We start from the raw sequence: 8,329 nt of genomic DNA on the forward strand, positions 1-8,329 counted from the left end.
TTGTTCCAGTTTCTTTCCTAAAACACCATAACTCCTGAGCTGAGCTTTGTTTTCTATCTTCCACATTCAGTATGTTCTTTTGAATTATTTAAATGTTTATTTTTTTCCACTTTAGGTTTCTCTCCATTGGATTACCAGTTCACCTTTTCCTTTAGAGTAACTATCTTTTATTCCTGCTTTGTCCCATCTGTACATGTCTTAATTGTACTTATAAATGTACTTATATGCTTTTCTAAGTTGAATTAATTCTAGATTACAATAGAATATAGATTCCAAAGTATTTTCTGTTAAAGTAATGTCTATACAAAACCAAACCAATAACAATAATAATAATAATAACAAGAGTTTAGGATAAGTAGATAATTTTGTTTCATCTTAAGCATCACTAAAACTGGAAATGTCCCAGGTTAGCAGGTATACAGTAGGAATGACAACCACAGAACACTCATACCGATGTTCCCCATGCCAATGCTCATGTAAAATATTGCTGACGGGTCACAGCATTCTTTATTATATATTCAGTATGAAACCTCAGAGGCCCTCATCACAGCTCTCCTGAGAACTACTACCAATCAGTTGAAATTAGCGCATGTCAAGAAATTCATTTGCCATTGCAAATCCATTAAAGCATTTTTGCTTCAACAATATCAAAATGTGTGATGCAAAAACATATCTAAGCTTTCAGTAGAATTTTTCAGGACCTCTGTTCTTGAGTGACTCTATTTGCCATAACTGAACTCTTAATGTCTTTGGAGCAGTTTTCCTCAGTTTCCTTTCTGAGGGTAGACAATGAACAGTTTTCATCCATTTACTCTTCCTGATTGTGTCCCTGCAACTGAAATAAACGTATACTTGGCTTTTAATCCCATGTTTATAGTGGTTTTCAAGTTTTATCTTGCATTTTTTCCCTTGAATGATGGCTCTGTGAGGCGAGATACAAGACAATTTGGGCACACATGATAAATTTATTGAGCAACTGATATTAAATAAACATGTGGAGCGGTAAGGGACACAAAAATACAGGTAAACAGAGGAGAAAAAGCCCTGCATTTGTGAATTTGACATGTGATAACTTATAACAGCCATTCACTGAGTGCTAATTATGTGTCAACCACCTCATGTACACCATCTTATTCAATATTTATGACAACCCTATGAGTTAGTTATAATTATTATTTCCGCTTTACAGATGAAAATATTGTGGTTAAATCCAAGTAAATTGTCCAAGGTCACACAGCTTTTTAAATTCCAGAGCCTAGATTCAACCCAGATCTGAGTCTAGAACCCACATTCTTAATCGCTATGCTTTCCTGACGAGGATGTCAATAAAAATCCTTCAGTGAAAACAACTGAAGATTTTTTTTGTAAGGCATCAAGTCAATAATAATGTCATTTTATATAATGTCAACTTCTGCTATTAAAATGGAGTATCAGATAGTGTACATGATAAGACTTGAATAAACCTGCAGGAGAGCAGGGCCTATCTTTAAATAAAAACATAAAAGAGAACAGAGAACGCCTAGAGCAGTGTGGTTTCATACTTTACATTGAAAACAGACTACAGATATGTATGTGGTCAGGTAACCTCCATGGCCCCTGCTCTCAACTCTTGTTTGTCCCATTGACCCAGAAAAAAATTGGGGGAATCCACTCCTGACAGCCATTAAATTGTTAGCTTCACGGAGTTTGAGCCTATGTTATTCCTAGGTGTCCTCAAGACCTAGCACAGTGACGGGCACACACCAGGCATTGAATAAATGTTTGCTGTAGGCAAGAATGCTTAACGCAAGGGGAATGGGAAAGAGGAAGAGAAGGAAAGAACAGGTAGGGAAAGAAAAGCAAGAAAGGAAAGGAAGAGGACAGAAGAATAAAGAAATGAATTAATGTCCTTTAAAATTCAGCTCTAATCTTATCCCATGATGGAACCATTCTACTTGCAAGTTTACTGGCTTCGACCTCTATTATGGACGACTAAACTCCTGAGTGTTGCCTGCTTTGGGCTTTTCTGCCCTTTCTGTTCCACCTACTTTGCAGCTAAGTTCTCTGAATGTTCATTGCCACTTTTCTGGGGAGGGCGCAATAAGGGAGGCCAGGGCTGGGCAGATAGTAGGAGGCAGGGCCTCCAGGTTCTGGCCTCTGCCAGGTTGGCCTGTCTCACCCCTAAACAAGCTGCTGTTAGAACAGCATCTGGAATCTGGGACACGAAACACTGTAACCGGAGACCCACTTCTATCCAGACCCAATAGCCTTTGTCACCACATTTAGTATTATTACCTTAACCCACCTCATTGTTATCATTCACCGGTTTCGCTAACATAGACTCTTAACTAGTCCGATAGTTTCCACTCTTGGCCTCTTTAATGTACTCTCTAGAGAGCAACAGCTGGTCCCTTTTCAGACAAAATCAGATTACAGCACTTCTCTGATCAGAACAGTCCATTGGTTTCTCAAATCTCACTGAAAATAAAATGAAAAGTGCTTAACTTGTCCCACAGATTCCACATGAACTAGGCCCTGTTTACCTCCCTAACCACACCCCCTGCCTCTGCTCCCCTCCCCATACTCCCTCTGCTGTTCCACATAGGATCCCTTGCTGTCTGTGGACATTCTAAATACCTTCCACTTCAGAGCATCTGTGCTTGTTCTTTCCACCGTCTGGAATGTTCTTCCCCAGAAAGCTGCATGGCTCAGTTTTTCACTCAGTCATCCAAGTCTCTGGTCACTATTCCCTCATTAGAGGTGACATACCTTCCCATTTTTTTATTCTGCTGAACTTTCCTTCACAGTAGCTATCACCATCCAACACATATATTTATTCATTTATTAAACATACATTATCTCTTCATTTAGTAGGAGGGTCATGAGAGTGGGCATTTGGTATTAGGTACTAGAATACCTCGGCACAATGCCTGGAGCAGAGTTGGTGTTTGATAAGTATTTGTTGGGACAGTAAAACACTAAACATCCAGATAGCTCTCCAGAGGGGACAGCTGAGAGATTTTAGAGTACCAGGGCCTGATCTGACCAAGAAAGAGTGAGGCCCCTGGCTCTACTTATGACCCCACATTGCTGCTCTACACCAGACCAAGGCCCCTGCTGGTTACAATGAAACCTTTACTGAGTAAAACCAAGGTTTGAAGAGTAGGAACACATGGGCCCATCTATACCACTGATTCTTTGCCTACCCACGATATCGGCCTCATAACCTAAGTTATTAGCAGTGAATAAGTGAGTTCAAACTGGGAGGCACTTAGGCTCTTTAAAAGCTAAACTGAAATGTGAAGATTAAGGCCCCCACTGGAATTTGAATCCAGGATCTTCTGTTTACTAGATAGGCACTATAATCAACTAAACCATGGAGCCTTACCTGAATTAAAGATCCAGAAATAAACCCACATATATTGGGTTGTCGGAAAAGTCATGACACATTTTTGCTACCAAAAACAGAAAAATACGTCATGACTTTTTTGACAACCTAATATATAGGAAGATAATTTTTTTTTAAAAGGAGCCAAAAATATACAATGCAGAAAATAAAGCTTCTTTAATAAATGGGAAAATTGGAAAACCATGTGAAAAAGAATGAAACTAGACTGCTGTCTGTCACCATATACCAAAATTAACTCAAAATGGATCAAAGACCTAAACATCAGACCTGAAACAATACATTTGCATAGAAGAAAGCATAGGTACTAAACTTATGGACCTTGGTCTTAGAGAGGATTTTATGAATTTGATCTCAAAGGTAAAGGAGGGCTGGCCGTTGGTTAAGAGCTGGCTTGGGACGCCAGTTCTGAGCAGCAGGGCCCCAGTTCAGATCCCACATGGGGGCCATTGACACTGCCCTCTACAGCTAAGATGGGGAACAACAGCTCAACCTGGAGCTGGGCTGCCGTGAGTTGCCAGCAACGGCATAGGCTGCAGCCCCTGCTGCAGTGGGCTGCCATAAGCTACCGTGTGTGGCTGGCAGCCAGTGTGAGCGGCTGGCAGCTGGTGTGAGCTGCCAAGAGCCACCCTGAGCAGCCATCCAGAGGCCGGTGACTGCTCTGTCTCGCCCGGGAAGAGCGCAATGATGGTGCCAACATGGGCCAGTGAAGCAACATCCTCCACAACTAGACTGAAGAACAAAAGGACAGCAACTTGTCCATTCCCCTCCCCCAATTCCCCAATAAAATCTTTTTTTAAAAAAAGGTAAAGGAAGTAAAAGCAAAAATAAATTAATAGGACTATATCGAACTAAAAAGTTTCTACACAAAAGAAACCATCAACAAAACAAAGAGGCAAACAACCAAATAAGGGAAGATATTTGCAAATAACACCTCTGATAAGAGGCTAATATCCAAAATACATAAAGAACTCATACCACTCAATAACAAAAAACAAACAGTCCAATAATAATTGGGCAGAGGACTGGAACAGACACTTCTCCCAAGAACACATACAAATGGCCAACAGATATATTAAAAGATTCTCAACTTCACTAGCTATTAGGGAACTGCAAATCAAAACCACAATGAGATACAACCTCACACCTGTTAGAATGGCTATCATCAACAAGACAAGTAACAAGTGTCAGAGAGGCCGTGGAGAAAAAGAGACCCTCATGCACTGCTGGTAGAAATTTAATTGGCATAGCCACTATGGAAAAGATATGGAGACTCCTCAAAAAATTAAGAATAGAATTACTATATTACCCAGAAATCGCTCTTCTGGGCATCTACCCAAAACCGAAAACACTTATCCAAAAAGATATATGAACCCCTATGTTCACTGCAATATTATTCACAGTGGCCAAGACATGGAAACAACCAAAGTGCCCTTCACTTGATGATAGGATAAAGAAGATTTGGTACATATGGGGTCTGATAATTAAGTTTATGAACTTGTTACAACAATGTGATAACCTTTTTTTTTATACCAGAGGGATTATTCATTATGAATTTGTACCATCTGGACAAACAGTTAACCAAGTTTACTATTTGAAAGTGCTGAAAAGGCTGTGTGAAAAAGTTAGAGGAAAATGACCTGAACTTTTCACTCACAATTCACGGCTTTTGCATCACAACAATGCACTAGCTCACACAACAATGTGTGAGGGAGTTTTTAGCCAGTAAACAAGAACTGTATTGGAACATCCTCCCTACTCACCTGATCTGGCCCCCAATGACTTATTTCTTTACCCGATGATAAAGGAAACATTGAAAGGAAAACGTTCAGGATATCAAGGGTAATACGACGACAGCTCTGATGGCCATTCTAGAAAAAGAGTTTCAAAATTGCTTTGAAGGGTGGACTAGGCACCAGCATTGGTGCATACCTTTCAAAAGGGAATACTTTGAAGGTGACCCTAGTGATATTCAGCAATGAGGTATGTAACATCTTTTCTAGGATGAGTTCGAGAACTTTGTATGTACAATAGAACATTACTCAGCCATGCAAAAAGATGAAATACTGCCATTTGCTACATGGTAAATCTTGAGACTATCATGCTAAGAGAAACAAGTCAAAAAAAGTTGAGAATCATATGACTTCATTCATATGTGGGATATAAAACTGAAAGCAACAAAGAACAAGACAAACAAAAACTCATAAACACAGACAACAGTTTAGTGGTTTCCAGAGGGTAAGGGGGTTGGGAAGTAATAGAAGAGGGAAAAGAGGATCAAATATATGGTGATGGAAAGAGAACTGACTCTGGGTGGTGAACAAACAATGCAATATACAGGTGATGTATTATAGAATTATACACTTGAAACCTATATAATTTTACTAACCAATGTCATCCCAATAAATTTAATAAAAATTAAAAATAAACAAAATAAAATAAAAGCTAAACTGAGTCACTGAAGCCTAATGATGAGCCCAAGGCCATACATGCAGTTAGACAAGACATTAGGATTAATATGTAGGCTACTTACCGTCTTCTTTTGGGTGTTGGCTATCAAAAACATTGTGCTTGGAGCTGGTCCAAGTTTCATGGATGTTTTGTTCAAACAGAAATGAAAGAGAGCCCCTAAAAACTAGACTGGTTTGTTAACTTTCTAAAGTTGTGGTCATTGTGTGTGATACGACAGGTGAGTTTAAGCAATCAGAGCATTAGCAAGCCTCCCTTTGGGTTTCTCCGACTGCTTTCCCCTGTTTGCAGACATAATATTCAGTTTCTCCAAAACATCTCTGGTTACCAAGAGTAAATTTTGTGGGAAAATGGTGATGATGGTCAAACAAAGAGTTAACACAACGAAAACAGAAAATCCAGTTTGAAATATTTTTACAGCGTTCTTTACACTAGAGAGTGGTGGAGAAAAAACAGCATTTTAAGTGCTGCTCTTTTTCCCATTAGGTTGTCTGCTTTTACAGGTGGCAAGTTTCAGCGAGATCTAAAGGCAAAAGGCTCATGCAGAGATGGTCTGGAGCAGAAAGACTTGACCTGCTTGACCTCCTGCCCATGCGTACAACATAATCACTCACAAAATAGATACTAAAATAATGTTAGCAGCCGCCTGGCCTAAGCTAATAAAACTGAGCACGTTGAGAGTGAAGGCAGAAAGCCTGTCCTTAACTCACCCCCCTCAGGCCCCAGCATTACTTCTTCCCTGGCCTGAATTAACAGAGCTCAAACCAAATGGCTTTTTGCACCTCCCTTCTTTTCCTTGTGTCATTCTGACACTCTTTTTTTTTTTTTTGTAACAGGGCCTGACTCAGTGAGTTTAAGTGCCCTTCTCACTCATCACATGCAAACTTTAATTAAGGCTGTCTCTACATAACACCAATGTAACTTGTTGAGAAGTGAAACAGTCAAGTCACTGAGTTTGAAGGCCATAAGAGGAGGGAGAGAGAAAAGTCAGTGAGGGTCATGAATGACAGCAAAAAAATACCCCATGTGTTTAGACAGGTTCCTTTTTACTGCACTCTCTCCTTTTGGCTCTAAGCACCAACCTTTTTCCTTTCATTCTAGAGAACAAACATTTCTTCACTAAGTTAGTTTCACATTGTCCCAAAGTAAATGGCTTTTTGCACCTCTTGTTCTTGTTGTACACCACCTTCCTACACTTTATTATCTCTGTATTATTCATGTTAGCAGGGGAATAATGATCTTATCACCCTCTTTCATAAAAGAGAAATCTGAAGCTCAGAAGGTTAGCACCAAGTCCACAGCCTCAACAAAGGATTATTTTTTTAAAAAAATTTAAGTAAATAATTGATTCTAAATTTTAAAAAATTTGTTAATTAAAAGAATTAAAGACCAAGAAGGAGCTGAACCTACATTTCTCACTAGTTTCAAAGAAATGAGTGTTGGTTGAGAGGACTTCCAGGTGCTAATAACAAACTAGGTTATACATATGTAAATGAATTTGCAGACCCCATTTCTCCTTCTAGTAGTTTATGTAGCTTATGCAATAGTGACCAAGGAATGAATAAACAGGTGGTGATTTCTTAGCTTTGCAGACATAAGGGATGTTGATTAGCTTTACATGGGAAGTTTCATTGCCTCCGTTACTGCTATCCAATGACTCATTTCAAGTTGGAACTACAGAATACTCTTTTTAGATCGAGATAAGAACATGACAGAACACAGAGGCTATAGCCAGAGAGAACTCAAAGAGAGACAGAAAGCTTCACAGCTTTAAGAAGCGTGAGATGAGCCATTCCCAGTTAATCCACACATGGACCAATCATTTTGCTGACTGTATTGGAGCAAGCAACCCTCTTTAGGAGTATAGTTCATGAGCACTCTGGTTTAAAATCTGAATATTTGAAATATTTCAAATAGAGAGATTGACAATGGACGATAGAGCTGACACTAACAGTTATAAACCAAATTTAAATTGGGTTTGGCTGCCCAATTTTTGGAATATAATGAATACAAAAAAGACCAACAATTTTTGATATGTTGTAACAATTATGACATAATAATTATAATAACAATAATAATAGATAAAATTTATTAAGTGCTTTTGTGAATTTTACATATATTGTCTAATTAATAATTGTTACATTTTAAATAAACATATCACTTAAAAGTTAATCAGAAATTCTCAAGGATTATTGCTTTAAAAAGGTTAATTTGACAATCTGAACTCTCATGGACTGTTGTTTTGAGAAGGATGATTTGACAATATGTATAAAAAGTATATGTACTCTTTTGAACCAAAAATTCCAATTTTCACTGTTTTACTATAGTATTATTCATAGAAGTTTACACAATAATTTATACATAAATATTCATGGCTGTATTATTTACAAATGGGAAAACTTGAAGTAACCTGTTGATCAGTAAGTGTTTTTATGAATTAATTATGGAATATCTACACAGAGAAAACACAGAAAA

The sequence above is a fragment of the Hipposideros armiger genome, unplaced genomic scaffold, assembly GCF_001890085.2.
Source record: "Hipposideros armiger isolate ML-2016 unplaced genomic scaffold, ASM189008v1 scaffold_896, whole genome shotgun sequence".
NCBI classification, from domain to species: Eukaryota; Metazoa; Chordata; class Mammalia; order Chiroptera; family Hipposideridae; genus Hipposideros; species Hipposideros armiger.